This window comes from Symsagittifera roscoffensis, chromosome 3 (assembly GCF_963678635.1).
Source record: "Symsagittifera roscoffensis chromosome 3, txSymRosc1.1, whole genome shotgun sequence".
In the NCBI taxonomy this organism is placed as follows: domain Eukaryota; kingdom Metazoa; phylum Xenacoelomorpha; order Acoela; family Convolutidae; genus Symsagittifera; species Symsagittifera roscoffensis.
This window is the reverse complement of record NC_087064.1, coordinates 31,914,763-31,934,062: the sequence shown is the minus strand read 5'-3', so window position 1 is coordinate 31,934,062 and position 19,300 is coordinate 31,914,763.

Below are 19,300 nucleotides of genomic sequence, written 5' to 3'. Positions count from 1 at the left end.
TTTAAAAACTTTGGGCAAAAGATTCAAGCTTTGAAAGTTTGAACTAATCGAAGAAATTTCATAGATTTGATCTGCCCAGAAATATTGAAGCTTGTTAAATCAAGATATTCAAGCTATGCGACTTTGAAACTTTTAAAGTTCTTTCGAAATTTGATTTAAGTCGAAAAAAAGTTTAAGCTGGCGACTCAAACTTTGAAATTTTGAACTATTTGAACTAATTCCATAGATTCTGTCGGCCCACAAAAATTGAGATTTTTTAAGAAAAACATTCAAGCTATGCAACTTTCAATTTTAAAAGGTTATTTCGAAAAAGGAATTGACGCGCAAAAAAAGTTTCTTTAAGGAAGAGATTCAAGCTTTGATATTTTGAACTATTTGAAATAATTTCAACGATTCCATGAGCTCAAGAAAAGTTTATGTTGAAAGCAAGGTTTTCAAGATATGCAGTTTTGAAACTTTTTAAGTTAATTTGAAAACCGACTTGAATCGAAAAAAAAAGAAAGATTTTTTCAGGAAGCAACTCAAGCACTGAAAATTTGAAAAACTTCAAGTCTTTTCATAGACTGGAGCGGTTGGCGAAAATCTTCAGTTTTCTTAAGCAACCTCTTCTAGCTCTGGATTTTGAGAATAATTCAAATAATTTCATAGATGCCATAGAATCCAGAAAAATTCATGTTTGAAAGCACGATATTCAAGCAATGGAACTTTGAGACATCTCAAATTATTTCAAAAACGAATTTGACTCGCAAAAAATATATTTCTATAAGCAAGCGATTCAAGCTTTGAAACTTTGATCTTTTTGAAATCATTTCATAGATTTCATCGGCTCGAGAAAAATTGAAACGTGATAAAGCAAAATACTTAAAATTCAAGCTTGTAGCTTTTTAAATTATTACAAAAACTTAATTATGTCACAAAAAATAAAGTTTTTGTTTGCAAGCAATTCAAGCTTTGAACACTTCAAATCATTTCATAGACTGAAGTGATTGGCAAAAAGCTCAAAATAATTTCATAGTTACTATCGGCTCAAAATAAAGTTCAAGTTTCTTAGTGCAAGATATTCAGCTATACAATTTGAAACAACACAAGTTATTTCAAAAGCGGAAATGACTTGCAAAAAAATCAGTTTCTTCAGTCAAGCGATTCAAGTTTTGAAGCTTTGAAGTATTTAAACTAATTCCATAGATTCCGTCGGCCCACAAAATTTGGAATTTCTAAAGCAAGATAATCAAGCTATGCAACTTTCAATTTTTAAAGGCTATTTCGAAAAAGGAAAGGACACAAAAAAAAGTTTATTTAGGCAAGAGATTCAAGCTTTGGCAATTTGAATTATTTGAATTAATTTCATAGATTCCATCGGCCTAAAAACGTTTTGAAAATTGCTAAAACAAGATATTCAAGCAACGCAAGTTTGAATCTTTTTAAGTTGTTTCAAAAAAGGAGTTGACTCGCAAAAGAAATAAAATTTTTTTCAGCTAGTAGTTCAAGCTTTGAAACTTTGAAACACTTCAAATCAGTCTATAGACTAAAATGATGGGCAAAATCTTAAATTTTTTGAGCAATCTCTTGAACATTACAACTTAGAATTACTTCAATCAAATAAATTCATAGTTGCCATATGCTCAAAAAAAATTCAAGTTTTTTAAAGCAAGGTATTCAAGCTTTGCAACTTTGAATCAATTCCAGGTGTTTCAAAAATGGAATTGACTGGCAGAAAAAAAGAAAAATTTTTAAGTCAGCGATTCAAGTGTTGGAACTTTCAACTATTTCAAACTTTTTCTTAGATGCCATCGGCACAAGAAAAACTCAAGGTTGTTAAAGCAAGCTACTCAAGCTATGAACGTTTGAAATAGATCAAGTCTTTCAATAATCAGAACCGGCTTGCAAAAAGTTTAAGTTGTGTTTTTAAGCAAGTTATTCAAGTTTTGATACTTAATAAAATTTCAAATAATTTTATAGATGCCATCGGCTCCAAAAAACTCAAGTTTGCTTATGCAAGATATTCAAGCTGTGCCACTTTGAAACATTTTTTTTCAAGTGATTTCAAAAACGGAAATGACTCGCAAAAATTTTTCGAGCAAGCGATTTAAGCTTTGAAACAGTGAAGTATTTCACATATTTTCTTAGAGGCCATCATCTCGAAAAAATTTCAAGTTTGTTAAAGAAAGATATTCAAGCTGTGCAACTTTGGAACAATTCAATTTATTTCAAAAACCAAATTGACTCGCAAAAACGTCAACTTTTTCTAAACAAGCTATACAAGCTACGAAACTTTGAATTATTCTAGGGTGTCATTGACAAAATCGGTTATCGCAAAGTTGAAGTTTTTCCATGCGAGCTAATCACGCTATGAACTGGATCAGTTTCAATTTTTTTAGGCAAGCTATTTGAGCTAAAAGACATTTAGAGCTACTTGCCTAAAATTTCACCGGGATCATTTTGATGCAACTTTTTTTTCCCAAAACTGGTAGCTAAAAATTATCCTCAAAAATTGATCATTTTGCTTTGTTTTGGTTAATCACGATTTACGATGAAGCTACAAATTTTTTTTTTTTTGAAAAAAAATTATTATAAATTTTTTCTCTTAAATTCTAAGAGGAAATTGTAAAATATTGTAGAACAGAAGATATTTTAGTTGAAAGCCAAAAAAAAACTTTTTACTATGAAAAAAGAATCAAAATCATTGCTGAAAAGCAAATTTCAAAAGTTTTGCGTAGTTTTTTTTAAATTTTACCTTTCTAGATATTTGCTTGGTTTTGTAAGAGATAACAATCAATTAACTCGCTGGTTTCAGTTATTTTTTGCTACCTAAATAAGGTCAAACTGACCCATTTTTTGGGGAAAATTTTGACTGAGAATTTTAAAAATAAATTGCTTTAGAAAAATTTTCATGACATCTAAGCTTGAACCAATGTGAGAAAAAATTCACTGAAACTTTAAACTTTGATCCTTGTGTCCGGTCAAATTTAATCAATCTTGTAATTAAGATATGAAACTTTGAAAGATTTCAAGTTAATACAGAGACGGATTCGGTTTTCTAATGACTCATGTTTTTGTACGCAAGCTATTCTAGCTTTAAAATTTTGAAAATTTTCAAGCTAACTAATAAACGGAATGGAATCGCAAAAAAATGAAAAGGTTTTTAAGCCAGCTTTTTGAACTATCAATATCTGAAATATGTAAAGTCATTTCCTAGATTGATTCGGCCGGCAAAAAAAATTTTGGTAAGCTATTCGGGCTATGGAGTTTTTGAGCTATTGAAAATATTTTTGCAACAATTAGCGGAATATTGATGAATTATTCGGTCAAGTTTTTTTATAGACTGAACCGGTTGGAGTCTATTTATTTATAGACTGAACCGGTTGGAGTCTACTTCTCTTAAGTTTTTTTTTATAGACCGAACTGGTTGGAGCTAACTTATAGACGGAATCGGTTCGCCAAAAATTAAATCATTTTAAGCCAGAAACATTTTAAGCAAATTGCCAGAAACTCTGATATCTTTCAAATTAAATCATAAAAGGAATCGATTCACGAAAAACTGTAGTTTTGTGAGCATGCTAATCCAGCTAGGAAACTATGATTTTTTTATTAAGTTTTAAAGTTTAATTTTTTCAAGCGACTACAGGGTTGATTTAACATATCCGGACACTTAACCAGACAATTTTAGCGTAATTCATCAGAAACGAAGAAAAGCCAAAATGAACCATTTTGTGGAAAAATTTTAGCTGCAAATTTCGAATTAAATTGCACCAAAATTAAACCTTAACTTGAAATATCAAAGGTTGTTTTCCTTAATTGGGTCAAAATTATACAAAAACAAAAAAGAACAAATATTGCTAAAAAAATCAGTGGAATTACCTGCAACTACGTGCAAAATACTTTCGAAATTCTCAGCTGAACTTTCACCCCAAAAATGGGTCATTTTTGTTTTTTGTAGTTAATCGAGAATTAGGCTAAAACTACTGAGTTAATTGATGAGAAAGTTATATCGAAAGAACGCCCTACGCAACCCGACAAAGTTTAGGGTATAGCAAAGTACAGTGCTGATTTAAATTAATTTGAAATTTAAAACCCGTTTTTCTCAAGTTGGGTTGAGTGTAGGTGAAAACTTATGATGACAAAAGTTTCTAAAAATTTTAGCAGAATTAAAATGGTGTAATTTTTTTTGCGAAATTCGCGCCCAAAATTTTGCCCCAAAAAAGGGTCATTTTGGTTTTTCTTAGTTAATAGAAAATTACGCCGAAAGTACCCAGTCAATCACAGACATAATTATATCAAAGTGAGCCCCTTGTGTAGCCCAACAAACTTTGGGCTCCAAAAAATATTGCAAACCGTTTTAAAGTTGTTTTTAAATAAAAAGTTGGCAACTTATTTAGTAAAAAACGACCTTTTTTGTCTATCAAGCAAAAATTTGTTAATTTATACAACGTTTTGAATATAGTAGCCTTCTCAAAGTTTGTTGGGCTTCGTAAGGGGCTCGCTTTGATATAATTATGTCTGTGATCGACTGGGTACTTTCGGTGTTTTTCTATTAACTAAGAAAAACCAAAATGACCCATTTTTTGGGTAAAATTTTGGGCCCGAATTTCGCAAAACAGTTCTGCTAAAATTCTGAGCAAGTTTTGTCTTCATAAGCTTTCACCTAAACTCAACCCAATTTGAGAAAAACGCGTCTTAAATTTCAAGTTTAACGCTTTCGTCCGGTTAATTTAAGTCAGCACTGTATAAAATCTCCAAATCTCCAGATAGACAAAAAAAACTAATTTAAACAACACAAAAATCAAAATCTTTACCTAAAAACGAAATCAAAATTTTTTGCAATTTTTTGGAAATTTATATCCTCTGAGGATGGTTGGGATGTGTAAAAGGCTTCCATGATGTGAATTTTTTATCAATTCACTCGATAGCATCAGCGTTCTTTTTTCAAATTTAAAAAAAATAACGCTTTTCTGGCGAAAAATTGGGCTGTGAATTTCGAAAAATAAGTATCACTAAAGTATTTTGGGTGAAAATCTTAGCAATTTTCTTTCTCTTCATTTTTTGTTTAACTTTGACCCAAATTGGAAAAAAATCTTTGGAAAATCAATTTCTGTTTGTTGTGTCCGGTTAATTTTAGATCAACACTGTATTTGAGCTATGAATTTTTTTTATTTTTTCAAAGTTATTTCGAAGGAGGAGGAATCGGTTTTTGGATTATTCAACTGATTTTCCGCAAAAAATCCAATCATTGAAACTTATCAAGCTATTTATCAACTTACAACGAAATTTATCAAGCTAGCTTAGAAACAGAATTTTATCGCGAAAAGTTAAGTAGTTTTAAGCAAGCTAATCAATCTACGAAACTTTGAAAAATTCCAAAATATTTCATTAACGTAATGGGTATCGACCTATTGAAGAACGTTGCGGAAAGTTTAGTGGAATATTGATGACGGAATTAGTTCGCGGAAAGTATTAATTTTCTGAAGCAAGCTTTTAAAGCGTAGCATCTTTCAAGTTATTTTAGTTATTTTATATACGGAATCGGTTCGCAAAAATTCAAATTTTTTAGGCAAGCTATTCAAATTTTAAAACTTTTCGAGTTATTCATTGACGGAATCGGCAGAAAACTTAAGGTTTTCAAGCAAGCTGTTCAACTTTCCGGTATTTTAGAACTATTGCAAAATTTTGCGGAATATTTAGAAGAAAACTGATTATGGAATTGAATTGCGGAGAGTTTGAGCTTTTATAAGCAAGCTTTAAAGCAAGGTTGGGATCTTTGATCTTTCAAAATTCTCAGCTAAACTTTTCCCCCAAAAAAATCGGTCTCTATCGTTTTTTGTAGTTAATCGAGAATTAGGCTAAGACTAATGAGTTAATTGATCAGAAAGTTATATCGAAAGAACGCCCTACGCAGCCCGACAAAGTTTTAGGGTAAAGCAGAAGGTAAAATATCCAAATCTTCAGAAGGTATTTTTGGTTATAGACAAAAAAAACTAATTTGATCAATACAAAAATCGAAATCTTTACCTACAAATAAAACTGAAATTTTTTGCGATTTTTTTTGGAAAATTTATCTCCTCTGAAGATTGTTGGGCTGTGTAAAAGGCTTCCAAAAACTTAAATGTTTTTAGGCAAGCTATTCAATTAATTAAATTTTAAAAATTTAAGTTATTTATTAACGAAATCGGCAGAAAAATATTAAGTTTTTCAAGCAAGCTATTCAACTTTCCAGTATTTTCGAACTATTGAAAAATTTTGCGGAATATTTACAAGAATACTGATTATGGAATTGAATCACGGAGAGTTTGAGCTTTTATAAGCAAGCTTTAAAGCAAGGTTGGGATCTTTCAAGTTTTTTTCCTAGAAGGATTCAGTTTTCAATTTAATTTATAGACGGAATCAGTTTTTTTAAGCATGCTTCTTAAGCAAGCTATTCAATCTATAAATTTTTGAGAATTTCGAATTTATTTTAATAATTGAATCGTATTGTGGAATGTTTCAAACTTCAAGCAAAGTTTTCCAGCTTTTGAAAATTTCGAGCTTTTGGATGATTTTGCCGAAAATATATCGGAATACTAATAATGGAATCAATTCGCGGAGAGTTTAGGCTTTTTTATGCAAGCTCTTCAATCTATGAATTTTTGAAACATATCAAGTTAATTCATGAGCAGAAAAGACTCGAGAAAAATTTAGGTTTTCTTTTCAGTCAAACTAGAGCGCTGATTTGAACTATCTGGACACCACAAATAAAACTTGAAGTTTCAAAGGCTTTTTTCTCAAAGTGGCCGAGTATTAAGCAAAAAACAAGGAGAGCAAAAACTGCCTAAATTGTCAGCAGAATTGCTTGAGTTAATTGATGAGAAATTTATACCAAAAATTTTTGAACAACATTTTCAAAAGTCGGTATAACAAAATAAAATTTTGGTTGATAGCCAAAAATTCTACTTTTCACTATTAAAAATCAAAATCTTTGCCTAAAACAAATTTTAAACCTTTTGCGCATTTTTAAAAATTTGACCTTTACTGAATTTTGCTGGAATGAGTTAAATTTTTTTTTTAAAATTAATTTGAAAGGTAGTTTCAAAGTTTTTTTCTCCTAACTTCAGAATCGTTTCTCAGAAGAGTCAAGTTTTTGTACACAAGCTATTCAAACTTCGAAATTCTGAAAATTTTCTTGTTAAATTATACACAGAATCTGTTCGCGAAAAGAGTAAATTTTTTAGCAAGCTATTAAACTTTGATTATTCTTGGTGAATCATGAATTACGCTAAAACTACTCAGTTAATTGATAAAAAAAGATGTACCAAAAGAAGCCCCTTTCACATCTTGACCAAATTTTGCAGGTTTTTTTTTACAGAATTCATTTACGGTAGATGCCAAATACCTTTACTATGCAAAAATTGAAATCTTTGCTTAAAAACAATTTTCAATTTTCCAAAAATGTTTGGAAATTTTAACTTACATGAACTTTGCTGAGCTGTGTAAGAGACTTCTTTTGATGTAATTATTTCATTATTTAACACAGAATTTTCAGCGTAGTTTTTGATTAACTAAAAAATTACAGTTTTAAAAAAAAATTGTGTCTGCAAAGTTCAAAAGAAAAGCTCTTTAAAAATCGTGATTAAATTTTAAGCATTTTTTTCTTCACTTTTTGTCTGATCATCATCCAAAAAGAGAAAAACGTAATCGAAATTCTGAATTTTGTTTGCTGTGTCCGGTTAATTTAAATAGACAGAATCTGGACACAAATAGACTGTTGTGTCCGGTTAATTTCATAGACAGAATCTGATCCCGGAACAGTCAAAATTTGTACACAAGCTATTCAAGTTTCGAAATTTTGAAAACTTTAAAGCTAACTCATAAATGGAATCGGTACGCAAAAAATTTTACCTTTTTTGCAAGCAAACTATTCAACCTATGATCTTTGAAATATTTGAAAGTGTTCAACGGAGATTTCAAGATTTCAAGCAAAACAAAGGCTAACTTAAGTTATCCGGCAACTTGAAAAAGCATTTTTAACAACATTTAATTTTTTTTCTCAATTTGGGTCAATAGTAGGCAAAAAATTAAGAGAACAAAATTTGTCTAAGATTTTGCAAAAACCACTTGGGTGCAATTTATTTTCGAATTTTGTGACCAATTGTTTCCTTAAAAATGAGTAGTTTTGCTTTTTCTAAGTGAGTTGAGAATTACGCTAAAAATTTTTGAGTTAATTGATGAAAAATGTATTTCAAAATAAGTCCATTACACATATCGACAAGTTTTTGGAGGGATAAACTCTGCAAAATCTGAAGAATAACGGAAGCATGCTAGTCCAGCAACAAAACTTTGATTATTTTCATAAATTATTTAAGTTTAATTTTTTTCAATCGACTACAGGGATGATTCAACATATCTGGACACTTTACCGAGCAATTTTAGCGTAATTCTCGATACACGAAATGAAGCCAAAATGACCCATTTTGTGGAAAAATTTTAGTTGCGATATTCGAAAATAATTTGCACCAAAATTGCACCTATACTTGAAATTGCAAGGGTTGTTTTACTAAAATAGGTCAGTATTATACAAAAACTAAAAAACTTGAATTTCCAGCCGGATTACTTGTTTGCAAGGTAGTTTTGAAATTCTCAGCTAAAATTTTCCCCCAAAAATCGGTCTTTTTGGTTTTATGTTGTTAATCGAGAATTACGCTAAAATAACTGAGTTAATTGATGGAAAAGTTATATCGAAAGAACGCCCTACGCAACCCGACAAAGTTTTAGGGTATACCACAGTATAAAATCTCTAAATCCGCAGAAAGTATTTTTGGTTGATAGACAAAAAAAAACTAAATTATACAATACAAAAATCGAAATCTTTACCTAAAAACGAAATTGAAATTTTTTGCTATTATTTTTAGAAAATTTATCTCCTCTGAGGATTGTTGGGCTGTGTAAGAGGCTTCCTTGATGTAACTGTTTTCATCAATTCACTCGGTAGTCTCATCGTTTTTCTTAACTCAGAAAAAAACGACGCATTTTTGGGGAAAATGTTGGCTGCGATTTTGGAAAAAGGAGTGGCATTAAAATATTTCGGTTGAAAATCTTAGCAATTTTTTTCTTTCCACTTTTCATCTAATTTTGACCAAATTGAGAAAAAAATCTTTGGATATTCAAAATCTTTTTAGTTGTGTCAGATAATTTTGAATCAGTTTTGTATTTAAGCTATGATTTTTTTAGAGTTTGAGCTTTTTTAAGCAAACATTAAGGCAAGGCTGGGATCTTTCAAGTTTTTTCTTAGACGGAATCAATTTTCGGAACATTCAAGTTGTTGTACGGAAGCTTTTCATTATTTGAAACTTAAGAAATTTTCAATTTAATTTATAGACGGAATCAGTTTTTTAAGCAAGCTTCTTAAGCAAGCCAATCAATCTACAATTTTATAAAATATACTAATTTTTTTCAATTACGGAATCGGATGGCGGAAAATTAAATTTTTGAAACAAAATTTTCCAGCTTTCGAAATTTTCGAGCAATTGGATGAGTTTGCCAAAAATATTGCAGAATACTGATGATAGAATCAATTCGCGGAGAGTTTAAGCATTTTTATACAAGATATTAAAGCTTTGTAATCTTTCAAGGTAATTTAGAGATGGAACTGGTTTGCAAAAAACCTAATGCGTTCGGGCAAGCTTTTCAAGCTGCAAGAGACTCTGAAGTATTTCAAGTTATTTCAGAGGAATCGGTTCGCAAAACGTTTAATTCTTCTAAAGCAAGATCTTCAACCTATGAAATTTTGAAACCTTCCAAGTTACTTCCTGAACGCAAATGACTCGAGAAAAATTTAAGTTTTCTTTTCAGTCAAACAAGAGCGCTGATTTGAACTATCCGGACACCACAAATAAAACTTGAAGTTTCAAAGGCTTTTTTCTCAAAGTGGCCGAGTATTAAGCAAAAAACAAGGAGAGCAAAAACAGCCTAAACTGTCAGCAGAATTGCTTGAGCTAATTGATGAGAAATTTATACCAAAAAAGGCTTCTAATGCATCCCAAAAAATTTTTGAACAACATTTTCAAAAGTCGGTATAACAAAATAAATTTTTGGTTGATAGCCAAAAATTCTACTTTTCACTATTAAAAATCAAAATCTTTGCCTGAAACAAATTTTACCTTCTGCGCATTTTTGAAAATTTGACCTTTACTGAATTTTGCTGGAATGAGTAAAAAAAAATTTTTTTAATTTAATTTGAAAGGTAGTTTCAAAGTTTTTTTCTTCTAACTAAAAAACCGAAGTGACCTTAGGGGGACATTTTAATGCGAAATGTTGACTGCGAATTTCGAAACTAATTTGCACCCAAATAATTCTGCTGTAATTCTAAGCAACTTTTGATCACTTTGCTTTTTGTTTAATAAAAATTCAAAATGGGAATAAAGCCTTTTTAGTCCTTTTTTTCAGAAGAGTAACATTTTTTAGCAAACTATTCAACATACAAAACTTTGAAAATATTCAATTTATTTCATGAACGGAGAGTTTAAAATTTTTTCAAGTACCTAAAAGTGCTGATTTAAATGATCCAGAACGAACAAAACTTGAATTTTTGAAAGTTTTTTCTCAATTTGAGTCAGTAGTAGACATATAAAAAAGTATTACTTGGGTGCAATTAACTTTCCATTTTTGCAGCCAAATTTTTCCCCAAAATGAGTAACTTTGATTATTCTTAGTGAATCATGAATTGCGCTAAAACTACTCTGTTAATTGATGAGAAAAATGTACCAAAAGAAGCCCCTTACACATCTTGACCAAATTTTGCAGGGCTCATTTACAGAAGTCAAATACATTTACTATGCAAAAATTGAAACCTTTGCTTAAATACAACTTTCAATTTTTTAAAATGTTTGGAAATTTTAAGTTGTATGAACTTTGCAGTACTATGTAAGAGACTTCTTTTGATGTAGTTATCTCATCAATTAACACGGAATTTTCAGCGTAGTTTTTGATTAACTAAAAAAATGACTGTTTAGAAAAAAATGTGTCTGGAAAATTTAAAAGAAAAGCTCTTAAATAATTGTGATGAAATTTTAAGCATTTTTTTTCTTCACTTTTTGTCTGATCATCACCCAAAAAAAGAATAACGTCTTCAAAATTCTGAATTTTGTTTGTTGTGTCCGGTTAATTTAAATAGACAGAATCTGGACACAAATAGACTGTTGTATCCGGTTAGTTTCATAGACAGAATCTGATCCCGGAACAGTCAAAATTTGTACACAAGCTATTCAAGTTTCGAAATATTGAAAACTTTAAAGCTAACTCATATATGGAATCGGTTCGCAAAAATGTTAACTTTTTTGCAAGCAAACTGTTCAACCTAGGATCTTTGAAATATTTCAAACTATTTAATGAACGGAGAGTTTAAAAATTTTCAAGTAATAAAGTGCAGATTTAAACTATCCTGACAATTTGAAAAAAAAAATTCAACATCATCTTTAAAAACTTTTTTTCACAAATTGTATCATTAGTAGACAAAAAGATAAAAGAACAAAAATTGCCTATGGTTTCGCCAAAACTCGTTGGGTGCAATTTAATTTCACTTTCTGCAACCAATTTTTTCCAGTTAATTGAGAATTACGCTAAAATTATTGAGTCAAATGATGAGAAATGTATATGAAAAGAAGTCCAATAGACAAATCGGCAAATTTTTCGAGGGATAAATTCTCCAAAACTCAGAAGATTAGCGGAATAAATTTTTGGTTGATAGTCAAAAAAGCTGTTTTTCTACTATACAAAAATCTTCGCTGAAAAGCAAGTTTCAAACAATTTGCGAGTTTTGCAAAAGTTATCTTCCCTGAAAACTGTTGGGCTGTGTAGGGGCTTCTTTTGATGTGGTTTTCTTATAAGTTGATAGGTTAGTTTCAGTTTATTTTTGATTAACAAAGAAAATGACACATTTTGCGAAAAAGCAAAATGTGTCATTATGCTTTTTCGCAAAATGCTAATGTTAAAAAATGCACTTAGTTGATTGTGGTAAAATAATAAGCATTTTTTTGCTTCATTTTTTGACTGATTGACCCGAAATTTAGAAAAATGTCTTTGAAATTTCAATTTTAATTTTTTTTGTCTGGTTAGTTAAATCAGCATTGTATTTAGGCAATAAAATCATTGAATTTTTCAAATTTTTTCATACCAATTGTTTGTACGCAAGGTAATCAGTGTTTAAAATTTTGAAAATTTACCGGCTAAATTATAAATAGGATCAGTTTGCAAAAAAATTAATTTTTTAAGCAAACTATTTAACCTCAGAACTATTTAAATAACGGAGAATTTAAAATTTTTCAAGTAAATAAAGTGCAGATTTAAATTATCCTGACAACTTGAAAAAAATTTTCGACAACATTTTTAAAAAAATTTTTCTCAAATTGTATCATTAGTAGACAAAAAGTTAAGCCAATAAAATTGCTTGTGATTGCGCCGTAACTACTTGGGTGCAATTTTTTTCAATTTTTGCAAACAATTTTTTTCATAAAAATGAGTAGTTTTGGCTTTTTTAATTGAGAAAATAAGCAAAAATTGGTGAGTTAATAGATGAGAATTGTACATCAAAAGAAACCCCAAGCACATATCGACAAACTTTTCCAGAGATAAAATCTCCAAAAGTCAGAAAAAAAAACAAAATACACTTTTGGTTGACAGTTTCAAATTATTTGCGCTTTTTTGGAAAAACAATCATCCCTAAAAACTGCTGGCTGTGTAGGAGGCTTCTTTTGATGTAGTTTTCTTATCAATTGACTGGTTAGTTTCAGCATTGTTTTTGATTAACTTAGAATATGACCAATTTTTGCAAAAAACGTGACTGCAAATTTTTAAATGCATCTAATTAAGTGTGGTGAAACTCTATGCGTTTTTTCCCTTCACTTTTTGTCTGATCTTGACCCGATTGAGAAAAAGTTCTTGGAAATTTCAATTTTTTTAATTTTTGTGTCCGGTTATTTTATTCAGCACTGTAATTGGGCTAAGAAATTTTTATTTTTTTTTGAGTTATATCATCGACATAATCTGTTCTCAGAACAGACAAATTTTATACGCAAGCTTTTCAAGCTTTGAAAATTTAAAAGATTTCAAGCTAACTTATAAATACAATCAGTTCGCAACAAAAATTAATTTTTTTGTAAGCAAACTATTCAACCTACGATCTTTGAATTATTTCAAACTATTTAATGAACGGAGAGTTTAAGTTTTTTCAAAAAAACTGCCAGTTTAAAATATCCGGACAACTTGAAAAAAAAAATCAAAAATAATTCAGTTTTTTTTTCTCCAATTGGGACAAAAAGTTAAGAGAACAAAAACTGCTTAAGATTTCGCCGGAACTACTTTGGTGCAATTTATTTTCGATTTTTGCAACCAATTTCTTTCATAAAACGTGTAGTTTTGCTTCTTCTAAGTGATTTGAGAATTACGCTAAAAATTACTAAGCCCATTACCCAGATCGACAATTTTTTGGAGGAATATATTCTCCAAAAATCAGAAGGGTAACGGAAAGTATTTGGTTGATAGCCAAAAAAAGAATTTTCCACTAAATAAATTGGAAATCTCTGCTCAAGAGCAAGTTTCGAGCAAAATGCGAGCTTCGCAAAATTTGTTCTCCCTGAAATTTTTTGGGCTGTGTAGGGGGCTCCTTTTGATGTAGTTTTTTTTTACCAATTGATGGGTTAGTTTCAGCTTATTTTTGATTAACTAAGGAAATGTCACATTCTTGCGCAAAACACTATGGCTGCAAACTTTTAAAAATGCCTTTAATTAATTGTGGTGGAAAATCTAAGTTTTTTTTCACCTCATTTTTTGCCTGGCTTGGACGGGTTAAATTTTAAGTTGTATGAACTTTGCTGAACTATGTAAGAGACTTCTTTTGATGTAGTTATCTCATCAATTAACACGGAATTTTCAGCGTAGTTTTTGATTAACTAAAAAAATGACTGTTTAGAAAAAAATGTGTCTGGAAAATTTAAAAGAAAAGCTCTTAAATAATTGTGATGAAATTTTAAGCATTTTTTTTTTTCACTTTTTGTCTGATCATCACCCAAAAAAAGAATAACGTCTTCAAAATTCTGAATTTTGTTTGTTGTGTCCGGTTAATTTAAATAGACAGAATCTGGACACAAATAGACTGTTGTATCCGGTTAGTTTCATAGACAGAATCTGATCCCGGAACAGTCAAAATTTGTACACAAGCTATTCAAGTTTCGAAATATTGAAAACTTTAAAGCTAACTCATATATGGAATCGGTTCGCAAAAATGTTAACTTTTTTGCAAGCAAACTGTTCAACCTAGGATCTTTGAAATATTTCAAACTATTTAATGAACGGAGAGTTTAAAAATTTTCAAGTAATAAAGTGCAGATTTAAACTATCCTGACAATTTGAAAAAAAAAATTCAACATCATCTTTAAAAACTTTTTTTCACAAATTGTATCATTAGTAGACAAAAAGATAAAAGAACAAAAATTGCCTATGGTTTCGCCAAAACTCGTTGGGTGCAATTTAATTTCACTTTCTGCAACCAATTTTTTCCAGTTAATTGAGAATTACGCTAAAATTACTGAGTCAAATGATGAGAAATGTATATGAAAAGAAGTCCAATAGACAAATCGGCAAATTTTTCGAGGGATAAATTCTCCAAAACTCAGAAGATTAGCGGAATCAATTTTTGGTTGATAGTCAAAAAAGCTGTTTTTCTACTATACAAAAATCTTCGCTGAGGTTAGATAGGTTAGTTTCAGTTTATTGTTGATTAACTAAAAAAATGACACATTTTGCGAAAAAACTTGTGGCTGAAAATTTCAAAAAATGCATTTAGTTAATTGTGGTGAAACAATAAACATTTTTTTGCCTCATTTTTTGCCTGATTTATTCAAAATTTAGAAAAATGTCTTTGAAATTTCAATTTTAATTTCTTTGTCCGGTTAGTTAAATCAGCATTGTATTTAGGCAATAAAATCTTTTAATTTTTTTAAGCAAACTGTTCAACCTCAGAACTATTTAATGAACGAATAGTTTAAGTTTTTCCAAGCAAATCAAAGTTCGGATTTAAATTATCCGGAAATCATGAAAAAACTTGATGTTTAAAATTTTTTTTTCTCAAATTGATTCAGTAGTAGACAAAAAGTCAGGAGCACAAAAATTTACAACAAGGAGTCCGGAGAACAAAACAAAAAAGAAAAACACTTAATTAATTGTGGTGAAACTCTAAACGTTTTTTTCTTTCACTTTTTGTCTGATTTTGACCTAATTTGAGAAAAAAGTCTTTGAATTTTCAAGTTTTGTTTGCTGTGTCCGGTTAATTCAACCAACACTGTGTTTAGGCTATGAAAAATTTAATTTATTCAAGTTGTTCCATAGACAAAATCGATTCTCGAAACATCCAATTTTTTGAATGCAAGCTATTCAAGGTTTGAGTTTTTGAAAATTTTCAAGTTAACTTAAACGGAATCAATTCGCGGAAAATTTGTGTGTTTTCAAGCAAGATTATAAAGCTTTGGAATCTTTCAAGTTGTTTTTTAGACGGAATTGGTGTGCGAAAATCAAAATAAATTTCAAGCTAATTATTCGTGCTCCGAATGACTCTAAATCGATTCGCGAAAAATTTAAGTTTTTTAAGCAAGCTATTCAAGCTTTGGAATTTTCGAGCTATTGGAATTTTTTGCGGAATTTTTGCGGACTTTTTCAAGGAATACTGATGACGAATTTAGTCCACGGAACGTTTAGATTTTGTAAGCTTTTGAATCTTTCAAGATATTTTGTTGACAGATTTGGTTCGCAAAAAAAGTTTTCAAGCAAGCTTTTCAATCTCTGATAGACCTTGAAATATTTCCAGTTATTTAACAGACGATTTCTTGAGCAAGTCAATCGAGCTATGAAATTTTGAAAATTTCTAATTGTTTTATAGCACTAAACGATTTGCTAATTTATGTTTTTCTCTAGGCGTGGAGGTTGCAGTTTTATGTTTATTCTTTTCAGAGCTGAACAAATTTATGAACGCAAAATTTTGTCTGAAATATAGCCTCTAAGTTGAATTGAGTTGATCCTTCTTAAATGTAAATCTTATTGATCGCTCTTAAAATTTTCGCCTTATGGGCGGGTTGAGATCTCGGCTGGTTTGTATACCACTGTTTTTTAGACCAAATTGGTTTGCGAAAAGATATAATGATTCTCAGTAAGCTACTCTAGCTTTTAAACTTTGAGTCGAAGCAAATCAGATAGCAGAAACAGAAGCGTTCGAGCCAAATCATGCAAGCGATGAGCAGTTGAAACTCTTTCAAGCTATTTCAAAGAGCAATTCGGTCCGCAAAAAATCGAGTTTTCTTCAGCAAGTTGTTAAAAGAATGACACTTCAATATGATTCAAGTTGTTTCTTAAACCAAATCGTTTTGCAAAAAACTCAGATTTTTTAGGCCAGCTAGTCAAGCTAAGAATATTGAAAAAAAACTTATGATACTTCATGAAGAGAAGTGGATGACAAAAGTTCAATTTTTTTCTTTGCAAGCTTTTTATACTAACAAACTTTGAAACAAAGCAAATCTGATGCCAAAGATTAAAATTTTTCGATTCAAGAAATTGATGCGATAAAAACTTGAAACTACTTGAATTGATGTTATTTTAAGGTGCGAACAAAACTGCTTAAAATGATTTTCTGCAGCAAGCTGTTCAAACTATAGAGATGAGAAAAAAATCAAGTTGTTTCTTAATCCAAATCGGTTCTCAAAAAAAAATTCTAGGTAAGCTATGAAAATTCGGTATATTTCAATTTTTTTCAGAAAAAGGCACCGAAAGGCGAAAAAATGAAAACAATTTTCTGTTGAAGTCATTCAATTCTTGCGATAAAAATCTGATATAGTTCAAAATATTTCATAGATTGAATCGGTTCGCGAAAAATTCATGTTTTCTTAAACAAGCAAGTCAAAGTATAAAATAGCAAAACTGAAAACGTTTTTAGGCCGAATGGGAATTTTCTAAGAAAGCTATTCAAGATATTTCAAGTAATTTAATAGCGCTCACTTCGCAAAAATTTAATTTTTTAAAAAAACTAAGCAACTTTAAAATTTTTCCTTTTATCGGAGAAAAAGATTCGAATGGTAAAAAATTATAATCAAGACATTCAATTAATAAAAAATCTATACAATTCAAGTTGTTTTATAGGCCAAATATTTGAGTTTTTTCAAGCAGGCAATTCAGCCTATGATAATTCCAATTATTTTAAGTTATTTCATGAACCGAATCGGTTCATGAAATGTTTGAGATGTCTTCAGGGAGCTATTCAATCATAGACCGAATCCGTTCTTTACAAAATGTTTCTCTTAGAATGAAGGTTTTGCTCATTTTATTCGTTTCCAACTCAAATGAATCTGTGAACACTAATATTGTTGAGAAAAAGTGTGGAGATAATGCCGCCTAGCCTTGAAGTTGAATCAAGTTCATTTTTCTTACAGAGTTTTACACGTTTTTTGAAAAGAATTCTAGATTATTCCAGACTTTAGTATATTCGATGGCCCCGTGAATGATTCTTATACGTTCTGATAAACACGTTTTTAAACGTTGCACTCGATAGCCTCTTAAACATTAAGCCTTATGCTGAAAACATATCATTCATTTAATAAATAAAATTTGTCGAAAAAACGCTTTAGCAGAAATGTTTCACAGCTTTAAAAAGTATATTCAAAAGCATAAGCTTTAAGCAATTTTTTCATTATTAAGGTCATGTACATCATCTGTCATCTCAATAAATTCTCATTTTTTGACCTTAAATATGAACTTGAGAATTGAATTGGCACATAAACGAAACTTATGCTTAAAAAGATTGCGCTGTTCGCCGTTTTCTTCATCACATGTATTTCGACTCATCAAGGTCATTGTACGTCGTTATCTATTGATTTTTTGCCAAAAAGTATCAAAAAGAAATTTGATCAGCATGGAAAACAATTAATTTGAAAAAGTATGATTTTGTTTTTTTGTCCAACCAGTCGAAAAGTAACTCATCACTGTCTTTTCATCATCTGCTATCTTTTTTGATTTAAAAGTTTTCAATATTGAATTGAAGTTTAAATAAACCAGTGTTCCATGCTATGATTTTAAAAGCATCGTTTTGATTTTGCCTGATCATGTGCAGTATAACTGAGCAAGCTCATAATAATGTACTTTGTCACCCGAAAGTTACCAATTATCAAAAGTTGTGATAAAAACTATGAGATTTTCCATTTTTACTAGCATCTGTTTAAACCGGAAACTCACTATGAACCGCAAAATTTCTGAGAAAACTCTATGCATCATTCCATTGCTCTATTGTGAGTTAAAATAAATCACCCACATGCTAGTTCTTTTTTATTATTATTGATTATGGCTTTTTATAATAGTTTTGAGTATCTAGATTTTTCAGAATCAAAGAAAATAGTTAAACTAATGCAAGTCACTCATCTTCTCAACCACTTCTTGAAGTAAGAGTCTTCAAGATTTTGTGAAATTGAATACTCTTAGATTGATTTTTGAATTTAGGTACATATAAAAAGAATTCAAACAAAAATGTTTTTTTTTGTGTAGCTTTCGTAGTTTTCAACGCTTTTGAGGAATCATAACTGTTTGCTTTTCATTTCTAGATAGCGAGAAGAATTTGAGAAATCAAAAATATTTTGCAATGGACGAATAGATTTCTTTCTCATAAATAAGTATGAGGTAGTTTGCAACGTTGTTTTCTCATGATTGTTTCAGTAGACATGTATCGTTTAATTTTTTTAGTGTGATACTTTTCACAAAAAATCACAGATTGTAGAGTGTTCCATTGTAGTTTGTTTTGCAAAATGAATCACAAAGTTTAATTATGAGGGCCCAAATATAATTTTGATTATTGCGCGAGATACTATGGACCTTAAAACATTGCAGAATACCCCGTATTGTTTATTTGAGATAACTTCCCGGGTCGAGATCACGCTCAAAAACCGCTCAAGATATGGGCGGTTTGAGCGGTTTTCCAGCAAAATTTGAGCCGTTTGAGCGGTTTGGGCGGTTTTTATGGAAAAACCGCTCAAACCGCTCAAATCTTGCTTAAAAAACCGTTCAAAAACCGCTCATTTCTTGCGGTGATTTTTGAACGGTTTTTTAAGCAAGATTTGAGCGGTTTTTAAGCGGTTTTTGAGCGTTTTTGAAAAGTTGAATTAAATTTCCGGATTTAATTATACCGGAAATACTACCCGGGTTGACCTCCATAAACCGAAAATGAGACTACCGGAATGTTGAGATTTTTTGAACAGATCATAATGTTATGTTTGGTTAAATAAAACAATTTCCGGGATTTAATTCAACC